We start from the raw sequence: 15137 nt of genomic DNA, 5'->3' as shown, positions 1-15137 counted from the left end.
AAAGTCCCTTGCAACCACTTCAAGTTAGTCCTTTCCTATGGACGCTCTTCTGATTTTGTAATGTATGAAAAGAGCGTAACTATTCGGTGTGATTGAGTCAGTTTTGACCATGGTGAACCTGTGTACAACAGAACAAAACCTTACCTGGCCTGAACTCTCCTTGCAATTGTAACTATAGGTGAGCCTGTTGTTACAGCCCCTATGTCAGTCCCTTTTGTTAAGGGACTTTCTCTTTTTGATGGTCCTCTACTGTACCAGTGTGATGATACCTTTCTCCAGGGACTGGTCCTTTTGCATGCCCTGAGCAAAATACATAAGGAGAAGTCTCAGCACCGTTGCTTCTGAGGAGCATTTTGGTTATACTTTGTCCAGGATGGATTTGTTTTTTTTTCTGGAAGTCCATGGCATTTTAATATTCTCCACCAACACCATAATTTAAAGACAGTTTAAATGAGCTATTCCTGCTTTAACCTGTATAAGAGACAACTGAAAATTCCATGGCTTACTTCAGACATACCTTAGTCTTCAGAGTGACATGGTCACTCTTTTAACATTTTAAAAAGATATTTTTATGTGTGCTATAGCAAAGGGTGGTTAAGAAACTAGATGGTTCCCAGCTGACAGAATAGTGTCTGGAGTTTTAAAGGCTTGTCTTAAAATAAGCAGCCATATAAGTGAGGCATCAACTGAGTCCACATGGAAGAAGCACACCAGCTTCTCTTCTTGTGAGCCAAAGATTATATATGTATGTATATACACACGTATGTATACACACATATGTGTGTATATGTATATATGTGTGTATGTACATATATATATATTCCAAACTGAAGGAGGGAATGGTATCAGAGCTTGAATCGTAAACACCCAGTTTGCAGGTGGATATGGATGACAGTGAAAGCCTGAAATCCACGTATAAATTCCACACATAGATTAAGCTTCTGGCGAATGCCTTCTAACCATAGGCAAGGGATTCACATAGTCTTGTTATCAGACGGAAAGTATTATTGAGAAGATTATAGCAGATATGTTAAAATATAACATCTTCTTCGATCCCCTTTTGACCCATTTAAAAATTGTAACAGGATGAAAAATAAGTAGAGGAGAAATTGAACCTCTTTTTAAAAAGTGAAATGGACTAATGTGTTAGTCTGGGTAGACTAGAGAAACAAAATTTATAGACACTTATATGTGTATAATGGAGAGTTTTATATACAAGAAGCAGTTGAATATTGAGAAAATATCCCAGCTCAGTCCAGATCAAGTCCATAAGTCTGATATAAGCCCATATCTCTGATATCTATCTATAAAGTCCTTTTCAGCTTATGAAACACATGCAATGATGCAGAATGAAGGAAGATCGCAGGCCAGTGGATGGAAGGTCTTGTGGATCCAGGGGTAGTGTAAGCAGCTAGGCACTGGTGGGGGTCTCCACGTGGTTCCTTCAGCTCCAGGACTCTAGCATAGCTCCATGTGTCTTAACTGAAATGTCTTGCAGGGAGTGAGCGTGTGTCCCGCCTCCAGTGAGCTATTTAGCTCCTTAGTGCCTCCAAATAAGGTCATCAAGCTGCAACCTAATCGACAGGCTAACCTCCACCTCTTCAATCTTATATTCAAATTGACAACAGATTATGTACCTATCACACCAGTCTATAAATTCCTCTTCAGACTCATGCAGCCAAGCACTAATGCTGAATGCAGGAAGATCATGGGCCAGTGGGTGGAAAAGGCCGGCAGGCATCTCCACATGGCTCCTCCATATCCAGGGCCAGTGTAGCTCCATGTGTCTTGTCATCAGGAAGACGAAGCGGAGAGTATGTGCGTCTACCCTCCAGTGAGCTATTTGTCTCCTGCATGCCTCTAAATGAAGTCACCAAGCTGCGACCTGATTGACGGGCTAGACCCCACCCCTTCGCTAGTTGACAGGAGACGATTTAACTACCTCATGCTCTAAAACCATCCAACTAGTAACCCATAGCATAATACTCTGAGATATATTACACTAGAAACCGAATAGCGATATACCAATATTTTCAAGAAACTTCTCCAGAAAAGTGAGCAATGTGGAATCAAGTCCACAGATTGCATTTCCAGATGAAAGACAAATATTCTGATAATTTACATTACGATTTGTTTGTATCATAAATGTTTAAAACTAAGACTGTAGTCTCTTGGGTCTAAGTGCAGTGGTGTTCCAATCCTTTCACTCTGTTGAGGGCATTTTCTTTCTTTGTCCACTTGCTGAAGCACGTGCATAAAAGAAAACAAACAAACTAATTAACACAGTTTTTATGGAAATGGAGTTATTATCCAGAATAAAAATAATAATGAGGAAAGATCCTAAAGTATGCTTTTGGGTTTTGCAAATTTGTAATCCACAGAGATGAGCAAAATATCGATCTGGTTTAAATTATATTTCAGACATAAGTTATATCAAACTCACTGAAATTCTATCAATGGAAAATAATAGTTTTCAATTTGCCTATGAGTTTTGCTATTCAGGATTATAATGGCACTTGTAATGTTTCCAGAATGTGATCACTGTGAAGAAATACAACTTATATTCTGCCATTCTTCATGCCACTTTTTACTTCTTTTCTGAAGAGAAAGTAACCTTTACAACTGTTCTAACCCTTACAAGAAATGATAGGGAATAGAAGTGCTTTTAGCTTTGCTTCCCAAAATTCTTCCACATGTGCTTAAATAAGCATTTAACAGCAATTAAAATACATTCTCTAGATGTTCCTGTTTGTTGCCTCTGGCAGCAAAGCGTGAGTAAGCTTGCAAAACGCTATCTAGGGAAGAGCTAACTGCTAACATCTGAACTTAATTTAAAGAACTGCAGTGTGGGCTTGCGGATCGATAAAAGTATTGTTCACTTCCAAAATCCACACAAATCCACACCTGCCACGCACTATATAGAATAAAACAGCACACTGAGCCAAGCCAACTGCTAGTTAATTAAGTGTTTGACTCCATTCACTTAATCATTCATTTTTCATTTGGATCGATCACAAGTCTAAAGTACCTCAATGATTTTGGGGAGTATGCACCAAGCATGGCTGTGATATTTCTTTGATGAAAAGAATAAGTATTTCCATTTCACCTTAAGGAAGCCTATTTTTAACATTTCTAAGAATTTTTATACATTTTCTACAGATCTAACCTTCTCCTGGAGATTAGGACTCTCAATGGTATTATCTGCTAATGACAGATGATGGGACAAAAGGGAGCCACAAACTATGCTTTTCAAAGCAGCGATCATTTTTGTTCTCAGGTGGCAATCTCGCCATCATCCCGGCCGTGTAATAGAAATGTTATCTATTTTTTAATAGAAGAAAACAAAACACTGCCAAATGTAAAGATACTAGTTAGATAAATTCATTTCTCAAGACGTTTTATTTTTCTCTGTTTAATTAAAACTCAAACATGAGCAGTTCTTCTTTAATGTTATAAAGACTCTGGCATAGATATTTTAGAAAAATCTGTAAAGAGAGCATATAAGATCAGATATGCATGCAATAAAATGATTGATATGCATGTAGAAGTGACTGAGCTTTTAATTTCTGTTCTTCGTATAATATATATGCATTAGGCTTTATTGAAAGCCCATCCGTTTTCTCTCAATCAGCAATTAAAGTGAAAATATTTCTTCAAGTAACCCACAATTTTTCTTTTCTATTTTTTTCCCAGAGTTTAAAATATTCCCCAGGTGCTATGCTTCCTGGATTTCTGTGATAAATGATATGGCATATCTGGGTCTTCATATTTCCTGGGGCAGAAACTGCCTAGCCTTCTGCCTCTACAAATAGTCTGAATAACTTGTGTCTTACTCATCTCTATTCTACATTTATTTGGAAAAATATATTGTACTGTATACCTACTTTGTGTATGGTGCTGTGCTAAGTGGTAGGGGACACAAAGAGCAAGATTGATAAAATGTCACGATTAAATTATATTAATAATTCCATGCAGAGTTATAAACCGATGTTTTGCAACTCACTCGCTATTGTTACATTCTGTCCCTCAATGTTTCTGGGGCTGTTCTGCTAACCTTGAGGAAGCCTCAGTGCTATTCCAAGAATAGCCTGAAGGAGCAATCACGAATTTGAAGTATCTTTGAAGTCCTTTATTAAAAAGAAAAACATTAGACAGCTGCACTTTCAACACGAAACATAAAGTTTCTGTGAGTTGCCCCTTGTCTATCCTGTGGCTTCAGAAATGACTGTATCATGTACTGTGACTCATCAGAGACACATACACACCACTTTGAGAAGCACTGAAGGAGAGCCGCCATGAATATTTTAGCAGAGGGGTGATAACAAATAAAAGGAAGAAGTTGGTCTTCCATGCCACAGTGACGATTGCGCATACTGACATGTTTTTCACCTTCACAAGCATTTTGAAAAACCTTGAGGCGGAACAGGTCAGTGGTATACATCAAGGCACATTTCTTATTTTTTTTAAATTTGTAAAGGGTACTTTATAAAACAATCTAGGTTTCATTGAATGGGGTCACTGTGGGGAGTGAGGGTAGGGCATGCAGGGATGCAGACCAATCTGAGCGACACTCTACCAGAGTGGATGAGACCAGAAGGACTGTCTACAAAGCGTTTGTGCAGTGTGTCAGCAGAAATCTATTCTTTTTCATTAAATATCCCTGTCGGTAGTTATAGCAACAGAGACACTTTACAAAAGCCCAACAGAAATGTGCCCCTGTACCTACAGGCGGAAATCTCTACAAAAAGTTACTTACTAAACTTCCTACTGCACTCTGCTAAGAGCTGTATTGGCACTCAGTCACAGCGATGTGTTCCGTCGAGGGGTTTCTGTGCGAGCATTACAGACGCACGTAGTTGTTCTTCTGCTGCATGTGTTTCCACAGTCACGCCTTTGTCACATTTTCTGGTGCTTTAGGAACAATATTGTGGTAATTAGGTTTTCAAAACCTAGTCGTACTTGAGAAAAATAGGACATGTAAAGAAAGGCTACTTCTCAGCTCCTAATCAATAATGTTGTAAAGGTAAAAAGTTTATATAAAACACCGACTCAAGAGAGACCCCTGTAGGGTTTCTCAGGTTTAATGAGAGCAGATCACCTCAATTTCTCCTAAGGAGATGCACTGGTTTGCACCCCAACATTTACTGGACAGCGCCACCAGAGCAGCTTAGGGACCCTGTAAGCCAGAGGTTCTTTACCTGTGGGTCACGACCCTTTTGGGGGTTGGAGGGGGGTGTCAAACAACCCTTTCCCAAGGGTCGCCCAATTCATCCCAGTAGCAAAATGACAGTTATGAAGTAGCAACGAAAATAATTTTATGGTTGGGGGTCATCACAACATGAGGAACTGTATTAAAAGTTGCAGCATGAGGAAGGTTGAAGCGAATGAAACTCACTACTATCAAATCAATTGCACTCATACCGGCCCTATAAGGTGGGGGAACTGCCCCTGTGGGTTTCGGAGCCAATCACTCTTCCTGGGATTAGAGAGCCTCTCCTTTCACCCTAGGAGCAGCTGGTGGATTTGAACTGCTGACTTGGTTAGCAGCCCAACCCATAACCCACGACACCCTGAGGGCTCCTCAGGAATCGTATAGGGCACAGTGAAACTGTCATGTGGATTTTCCTAGGCTTCCACCCTTTATGGAAGCAGACAGCTACAGAGGAAGCAAGTTTTGAACCAGCTTTGGGACATAGTGGTCTGTAATTTAAAAAGGAAGGGGATGGAGATGTTGAGTGCTTTCTTTTTTTGTTGAAGAAAATTCAGTTGGAACGAACCTGATGTTTATGGATCATAAATGCTAGGATAATTTGGAAAAGAGATAACCCAGTTCGTGAGATTATTTTTTTAAAAGGGGGTGGAGTGGGGGTTCGAAGTCTAACCACCAGGACGTTAGATTTGTTAAACATCTACTTCATCAACACTGAGAAGTACTCAGCCCGGCCCTCTAACCAGCCCTTTTCTTTCTGTTTTCCATTCCCCGAGCGATGACGGCATTGCCATTTACATCAGCACGATCTATTCTCATCTGCTGCTAAAACATTGTGCTTAAATGCATACAAAGGAGCAGCAGGAGCCTTGGAAAAGACACACTTTATATATACATTTTTTTCTGGGTGAAAATCTAAAAACAGAAACTTGGGTTGAATCTAGGAAGGAGAAGGAAGGCAGAAAAGTCATTCTTTTTTTCGTTCGTGCACCAGGCACGGCGGAGTTATCTTTATCTGTAGGTGAGCAAAGGGATACAGTTTTTCTTGCAAGTTTTCAAGGAGCAGCGAGAATTGCTCCTCGGGTTTAATGTTAAAATGTAAAACAGTGGCTCCCAATTCTATTTGGAAATTCCCAGTGAGAACATGGATCATATTACACTAACCTGGGAGAGGCCAGGCCCAAGAAAATTACTTTCCCTTCTTCTGGCCCACCTGTGAGTTCCAGCAACGTCACGTATTTGGTCAAGGTCTCAAAATTAAGGAACTTGATTGGGAACTTGGCTATTCCTATTGTTTCTGTTCAATATCTTGATATGTTCATAAAATGAATTGAAAAAATCTCCTCTTGGAACTTGTTTCAGGGTTTAATTTCCATCTCATTCACATAACCCAGACAGGTATTTTCCACCTGCCTATGTATTTGTCTCTGTGTAAAAGTCAGTCAGCTGTGAGAGGTCAGGTGACTAAACCACAGTCCTTGCTCAATAAATTGTCCCCACCTTTTACGGTGATTTGGGAACATATATTTTATTATTTTTTTGTGGTTGAGAATATGCAGAGCAGGACATACATGAATACAATCTTTTACATATGTATGATTCAGTGACAGATTACATTCAAGTGCTGGGATGCTTATCAGCTACCGTGTCTGAGTTGTTCCCCCTCTGGCTCCTGTCTAATCTTCTGTGTGGTCATTGTCATGTTGACCTCATAGAGATGGGTTTGAAGAGAACTATGCTCAAGCATAGGCGTCAAGCTAAACTTTTGCTTTACTTGCACACATTTTCAGAGGATGTTTTTGGATAGAGATTTAAAGGTGAATTCTGGGTAATAGTTTTGGGTATTCATCCAGCCTCTGGCTGCACAATGTTTAGATTCCACGAGAATTCAAAATTTTGTTCTTCATTTCTCTTTGCCTGCCCCTGCTTTTACATAGTTTCTGGTTTTCTTGTTTGCTTTTTTTGGGGTGTATTTCTATTGTCATTCATATTGTGTTATTTCTCAGGTGGGAAATACCTCAGTACTTGGCTTCCAATGAGAGAAAGAACTCACACCGAAGCCTTGTTTGTGGTTCAAGTGGGTTTTTATAAAGGACAGAGGAAGTTTAAAGCTATATAGTCACTGACCACAGGCACCTTCAGGATACACACGTGGTGGAGAGAGAGGGAGAGGGAGAGGGAGAGGGAGAGGGAGAGGGAGAGGGAGAGGGAGAGGGAGGGAGGGAGGGAGGGAGAGAGAGAGAGAGAGAGAGAGAGAGAGAGAGAGAGAGAGAGAGAGAGAGAGAGAGAGAGAGAGAGATTGAGAGACTGACTTTGGGTCCCAGTGTGGCTAAGCGAAGGTGGAGGAGCAGCTGGGATAAAAGGTGGTGGTGGTGGTGCAGGAGTATTGAAGTTCCAGTCTTTAGGGCCTTCAGCTGGGAGGCAGGGTCAGCAGTGCTGGTTGACCCCATTTGGCTGAATTAAGCCCACCTGGCCTAGTTTGGGCCCACCCAGGTATACCACCTACCACTCACCACCCACCTGGCTCATGAATTGGTGCCTGTTCAGTAGACACCCTGGTCCCTGTTCTGCTACCTAACAATATCATTATGGAAAATTTGGAAAACACAAAGGAGCAAAAAAGATTTTTCTTAGAACCTCACCAATCATATGACTTTATTTGGACTTCATGTTTGTTCATAAGTATTATTGTGGTGGTGTGTGTGTTCGGCTGCTAAGTATAGGTCAGCAGTTAGAACTGATCAGCCACTCCACAAGACAAAGGTGAGGTTTTCTAGTCCCACAAAGGGTTAAGGTCTTGGAAACTCCAGCAGCAGTTCTACTAGGATCACTATGAATTGCAGTTGACTGGATTCCAGTGAATTTTGAATGCTCAGCTATATGCTGAATAGTTTTCTATTGAAGTTTGGGTGAAACTTTACAGAGCACATTTGTTTTCCATTTAACAATTTCTGCATATTTTGTTTCGTAATGTCAGCTGCAATGCCCTGAGTGTGAGAGTGCTCTGAGTTCTCCCGAGGGGGCCGTTTGGAGGCGTCCCTCTAGTCTGACCTTTCCTGCATTCTGAGCTTTGTTGTGGGGCAGATGCTGCCCTTTGGCTTTCATACAGTTAATTGTTCTGAGGAGTACCTGCCTCACAGGTGTTATTGTTCACTTAGAGGCCGACCTGGTATTTGACTACAAGGTGGTCGCAGCCACTCTATGCCCACATTTCAAAGGTGTCTAAGAGCCACAGGCTTGCAGATTCCACCAGTCCATATGAGCCCAGTAAGTTCGGTCATTTTTTTTAATGCTGTTCAATTTTGTTCTACATATTTCTACCTTTCTGTTCAGGACCTTTTGTTCAGGACCTTTTGTGTGCTGGTTGGAGTGTTCCATAGGAAGTTTGGATCATTTATTAACTACCCTTTCAGGGGTTTTGGCATATAAATGACCAATCCAGCAGGATGAGGCAGACTGATCATAATATTTGTTTAAAATCAGATTTAGTTCATTTATAAATAAATTAAATCAAAGATGAACACACTTTCTGGAACCATCGAGGGTGGGTAAATCCCCAAACTTTTGCCTCGAGGTAATCTCTAAACCTTAAAAAATTATCTCCTTAGGTTTTCCTAAAACCAAAAAATAAATTAAAAAATTCATTGTCTTCTAGTCAATGCTGACTCATAGCAGCCCTATAGGACAAGGGGTTTCCTATAGAGACTACGACTCTTTGCCATTGTAGAAAGCTCCATCCTTCTAAAATCTGTAAAAAAGTGCTTTGATAGTGCAATGGGATACTTGTTGGGCCAATAATCCCAAGGTCAGTGATCCAGACCAGCCACTCACTCCAAAAGGAAAAAGATGAGACTGTTTGCTCCCATAAAGATTTACAGTCTTTAAAGACTTAACAGCAGTTTTACTCTGTCCTCAAGGGTCACCATGAATAATAATTGACTTGCTATCAAGTGAAGTGAATTTTAATCAGTGAAAAATATTTGCTATAGCATTGTCCCTTTCTTTGAGAAAACATTTATAGTATTTTATTTTGAAATAATTTTAGTTTTAGATAAAATTAATACAAATAGTTCACAGAACTTTTATACTCCCTTCAGCCATATTTTCCATCCCTACAGTGTAATCCTCTGTGGAGCCCTGGTGGGCTAGAGCGTTATGCCCTGGGCTTCTAACCACAAGGTCAGCAGTATGAAGCCACCAGCTACTCTACGGGAGAGAGATGAAACTTTCTACTCCTGCAAAAAGTTACTCTTGGGAACCCAGAGAGGCAGTTCTATTCCGTCCTTGAAGGCTTTTCTGAGTAGAAACTACTTGTTGCTAGTGAGTGAGAGAGAGAGAGAGAGAGAGAAAGAGAGAGAGAGAGAGAGAGAGAGAGAGAGAGAGAGAGAGAGAGAGAGAGAGAGAGCGAGAGAGAGAGAGAGAGAATATAGTATAATACTGAAAGATAGAAAACAATTTAATTTATGACCTAATCTACAGACTAAATTCTATTTCTACACACATTTAATATAAAATGCAATCAATGAGCTATTTTGCACTCTTTTACTCTTTCCCCCCACAAAGTCTTTGAAATACTGCCTGCGTTTTATACTTCAGAGGCCATCTCAGTTTGGACCAGCTAAATTTAAAATGCTCAAAGCCATGCATGACTGTTGATGAATACAGGCAAGGTCATTCTTACTATGCTCCAAATATGGGGTTTCAACTTTATCTCTAGGAATGTATCACAGTACGTTTAAGGATCTTCTCATATGCATGTGACAACAAAACAGTGAATAAGGAAGATGGTGCAGAGTCAATGCATGTGAATTGGGTTGCTGACAAAGAGTATTGCATGTGCAGTGGCCTGACACCACCACTTGCCTGTCAGCCTGTTGAACTGTGGTGGTTGGTGTGTTGCTGTGGTGCTGAGCTACGTCACCAGCTGCAGCATACGCTTCAGCAGAATTTCCAGACTAAGAACAGACTGCCAAGAAGGAATAGGTTGTGCACTTCAAGGGAATTAGCCACTGAAAATCTTATAGCTAGTACCCATACATTGTCAGATATTGAAAACCTCATGAAGAGAAGCTGAGACATTGTCAGAGATATGCCAGGAGTTGAGTTCCTCCGGTCGGAAGAGCTGCCTTCTCAAAGTAGGGTCAACCACAGTGAAGTGGATGGAATGAAGCCTTTGGGAGTAAAACCTTTGGGACCTCTGTTTGCTGATGGGGCATGACTCAAAATGAGAAGAAACAGCTACACACATCACTTAATAGTCAGAACTTTAAATACATGAAGTATGAATCTAGGAAAATTGGAAGTCACCAAAAATGAAATTGAACATATAAAAATTGGTATTTTAGGGCTAAGGGAGCCAAAATGGACTGGTATGGGCCATTTTGAATCAGACAATCATATAGTTTACTATGCTGGGAATCACAGTGTTGTATTCATCATAATGAAGGTCATTTAAAGATCAATCTTGAGGTATAGTTCTGTCTATGATAGGATAATACCTATTCACATACAGGGGGATATAATCAATACAAATATTATACAAATTTATGCACCAACCATGAAAACTAATGATGCATAAATGGAGGAATTCTACCAACATCTTGGAATTGACCAAAAGTGAAACAAAGATGCACAGATATTTATTGATTATTGGAATGTAAAAATTTCAAACAAAGAAGTGAGAACAGTATTTGAAAAATATGGCCTTGGTGATGGAAGATTTTTCTGAAGATCACTCAACCATGGTTGCAGCAGTACCCTCACAGGGAGCTGCCAGAGGCTCAGGCTGGATTCAGAGGAGGACTTAGAACAATGGATACCATTGCTGATGTCAGATAGATCTTGACTGAAAGCAGACAATTACAGGAAGGTGTTAATTTGTGTTATAGATTATAACTGTGGTCTATATCATAAAATATGATGGATAACCTTGAGAAGAATGGGAATTCCAGAACACCTCAATATGCTCATGAAGAGCTTGTACATGGATCAAGAGGCATTGTGAGTGCAGAACATGGTAATATCGCATGATTTAAAACCAGGAAAGGTGTCCCTCAGGGTTGTATTTTCTCACCATACTTAATAAACCTGTATGCAGATCAAATAATCAGAGGAACAGGAGTATATGAAGAATGTGGCCTCAGGATTGGAGAAAGGCTTATTAACAGCCTGTGATATGCAGATGACATAAACTTGCTTGCTGAAAGTGAAGCGGAATTGAAGCACTTGCTGATGAAGATCAAGGAGTACAGCCTTCAGTGTGGATTATAATGCAATGTAGAAAAGGCCAAGATGTTCACAACTGGACCAATAAGTAACATCAAGATAAATGGAGAAAAGATTGAAGTTGTGAAGGATGATGTCGTGCTTGGATACTCAATGAATGTTCATGGGACCAGCAATCAAGCTATCAGAACAAGCATTGCATTCGGTAAGCCTGATGAACATGAACTCTTTGGGATATTGAAAAACAAGTATGTTACTTTGAGGACTACAGTGTGCCTGACCCAAGCCATGATATTTTCAGTGGTTTCATATGCTTGTGAAAGTTGGACATTGAATTAGGAGGCTGGACAATGAATTGATGAATTTGAATTGTGGTGCTGGAGAAGAATATTGAAAATACCATGGACTCCTAAAGGACAAATAATTCTGTCGTGAAAGGAGTATGGTCACAATGCTCCTTAGAGGCAAGGATGGTGATTCTTTGTCTAATATACTCTGGATATAGTGTCAGGAGAGACAGGTACCAGGAGAAGGGCATCATCCTTGGTGTGGTAGTTAGGTGATTTTTTATCAAGTAGATACTCCTGGTTAAGATTGGAGCCAGATTCAACAATCAGATCACAGTCTGATGCTCTCTCCTTGGGGACATGGCCTTCTTAGAAGCGTGACACTAGGAAGTGCTCTCTCTCTCTCACTCACTCACTGGCTTGCTGGCTCACTGGCTTGCTCGCTCAGCTACTTCTGCTGGGAGCTGCTGGAGTCCTGCCAGGTGTTCACCGACCTTGGATCCATATGACTCTGAACCCACTGGCCTGTGATCCTGCTGCATTTTTCCTCACTGCATGTGGCTCCAAGATTCTGATGAGGATTTATGGACTAGTATAGGACTTATTGACTTGAGTTGGACTGGGCTGGGATGCTTTTTTATATATAATTACTTCTCACTATAAAGTCCTTGTGTGCACATACATGAATGCCACTGGGTTTGTTTCTGTAGTAAGCCCAGCCTAACATACGTGATGAAGTAGCAGAGCCGTGAAACAGAGGAAGGCCCTGAACAACATGATTGACACGGTGGCTGCAACAATCATCCCAGCACAGGAACTTTTGTGAGGATGGCGCAGGGCGGGACAGTGTCTCATTGTGTTGTACACAGTGTTGCTATGAGCTGGAACAGACATGATGACTCCTAACAATGACATGAAAAAAAATGAACACACACACGCACAAATACATACGCACACTCAGGATCACTGTCAACTAAGGAAAGCGAAGAGATAAGACAAGAGGAATTCTAATAAAAGGAACATTAAAATAATGTTGGCATTCGCTGCAGCAGCAGATTATCTACAAACTATTATTATTTATCCAAGTATTCATTCCTCATTCATCACAAGTGTTTTGAATACACATTGTATGCTATGTATCTTCAAAATAAGGTTGGATATGAAGCTGAGTTTGTGGTGAAAGAGGTAAAACAGATTAAACTACTAACTGAGATAATCGTGATCATCATTAGCATTCAGTTAAAATCTAATATTTAAGTGTGTACAAAGTGGTAGGAACCATGTTAACCACTGGGAATGGAATAGTATACACACAGTGAAAACTTTACAAATAATCACTTTCTCTACATTGTCTCACTGATCCCTAATTACTGCCCTATGGAATATGTTCTCTCTTTTTTTTTTTAGCTTCTCTTTTTTTTAAGTAGTATCCAATCTTTTTTTAAAAATCATTTTATTGGGGGCTCATACAACTTTTACCACAATCCATAAACATGGAATATGTTTTCTTATAATCCCCTCAAGGGTCAGAAAAGGTAAGTACGGTAACTCGCTTTAAGTCACACAGGTAAGGCTGAATAATATAAACTAAGTATTATAAAAACATACTTCCTTTATTTTTAGTGGCATTTAAATAAAAGCGGAGTGGAAGATAGGTATGAGTTGTGTTAAAGAAGTTTGGGAAGCATTTTCTAGGATGTAAAAATGGCACTATCAAAGCCAAAATCTATGCATAGCAATACATTTATATGCAACAATATGTAAATAATTTTGATTTTCCTGGAGCATAGCATTTGAGGGTGATGTGAGATGGGTCGTGAGAAATAACTTGGAAAAACATACATGCTGTTTTTAACTATTATTTTACTTTTAAGTTTGTTGAGCTTGGATTTAATTTTGTGTTACATTAATGGTAGAGTGACATTTCTTAGTATGGCTTTTCTATCCCTATCTCTATAAATCCCAACATAGAATTGTGTAGGACCAAGAAAATGGGACATATGCACCATGAGTAGAAGGGACTGGCCAGTTTTAATTGCCAAGGATGACCCATCTTGGCAGGGGGAAGAAAATCCCAGGAGCAATGGAAGAAGAGGCCCCGTGTAGTGAGTAGGAGATCTCTGCTTAAAGTGGCGGAGACAGATCAGAGAGCAGAGCTGGCGGCAAGATGACCGTGAGCCAGAGCATTTCCATTTTCTTGGGATACTCACTCAAACTCCTATATCACACTGTGAAGAAACCCAAGTAGATAACGGAGAGAGCTAACTGAAAGGCAGAGTCACAGGAAGACTGAAGCTCCAAGGCCCCAGGCTTGGACTAATCTCCCAGCTGACATCCAACACCAAATAGTCATCCAGGTGAGTTAGTCACCTTAGAAGTGTACCTTTCAGTCCAAGCCACACTGAATAGAAATCATCTGTCCCCACTAAGCCTGGCCCAAACTGCTTATCTGTGAGCTATATAAAATACTGTAGTTGCTTTAAGTAAGTAGGTTTTGAGATTGTTAGATAGCAAAATAAACAAACAAACAAACAAAACAAAACTCACTGACATGGTCAATTCTGAAAGACTAGAACTGCCTTGTGAATTTCAGACACTAATTATGTCCCCCCAATGAGCCAAATATAGAGGGACCCTAGATTCAAAACCTGAGCAATGAAGGCAGTCTTCATTCACGACTGCTCCTGGAGGAAAAGGTGTAAGGAGCATCCAGAGGCCATAAGGCCAAGCTACTTCCTACCTACTTCCTACTGGCTGATTACACCGCCTGACTCACCTGACTCACGGGAGCCTGCCTGGCAGCGTAGAGCAGATCCCTGGGGTTTCCATGAGGGTGAGGCCTCCAGGCAGCAGAGAACGTCATCTTTCTTTCACAGATGGGTAGAATTTACAATTACTTTCTATATTTAAAATTTACTCTCCGGCTTTTTTGGGTCACGTTGAGCATTACCTCTGGCAAATAGATGATGGAGAGGAGCCTAAGCCATTGAATGATACTTGCCTTAAAATCTAGGCTTTCTTACAGGATTGCCAATCTTCTTCCCAGCCTGACTTGCTTCTGGCAAGTAATTCTATGCATGTGACAACATAGGGCAGGCTCATATGGAAACCGCTTACACACACACACAGCGCACATTTTATGAACTTGAATCTTGGCTTGAAATGAACATATTTCATAGGGCGCGTGGTGTCATTTCAAGGAAGGTGTTCGTCTAGTTTATCCATTTCTGGAGGTTGCCCAGGGTTTTCTGGGCCTATAGGCACATCTCAAGCAGAAGCAGGGACTCTCTCTCTCTCTCTCCCTCCACCACGCCCCTGCCTGGCGAAGGGGGTGCACAAGCTCCCGCGGTCCTGCTAGGAGCAGCTCTTAGGGGACATCCCCAGCCAGGGCTGTTTGAGCAAAGGGCAGCCGGTTC

This window comes from Tenrec ecaudatus, chromosome 4, assembly GCF_050624435.1.
Source record: "Tenrec ecaudatus isolate mTenEca1 chromosome 4, mTenEca1.hap1, whole genome shotgun sequence".
Lineage (NCBI taxonomy): Eukaryota > Metazoa > Chordata > Mammalia > Afrosoricida > Tenrecidae > Tenrec > Tenrec ecaudatus.
Note: the sequence above shows the minus strand (reverse complement) of the source record.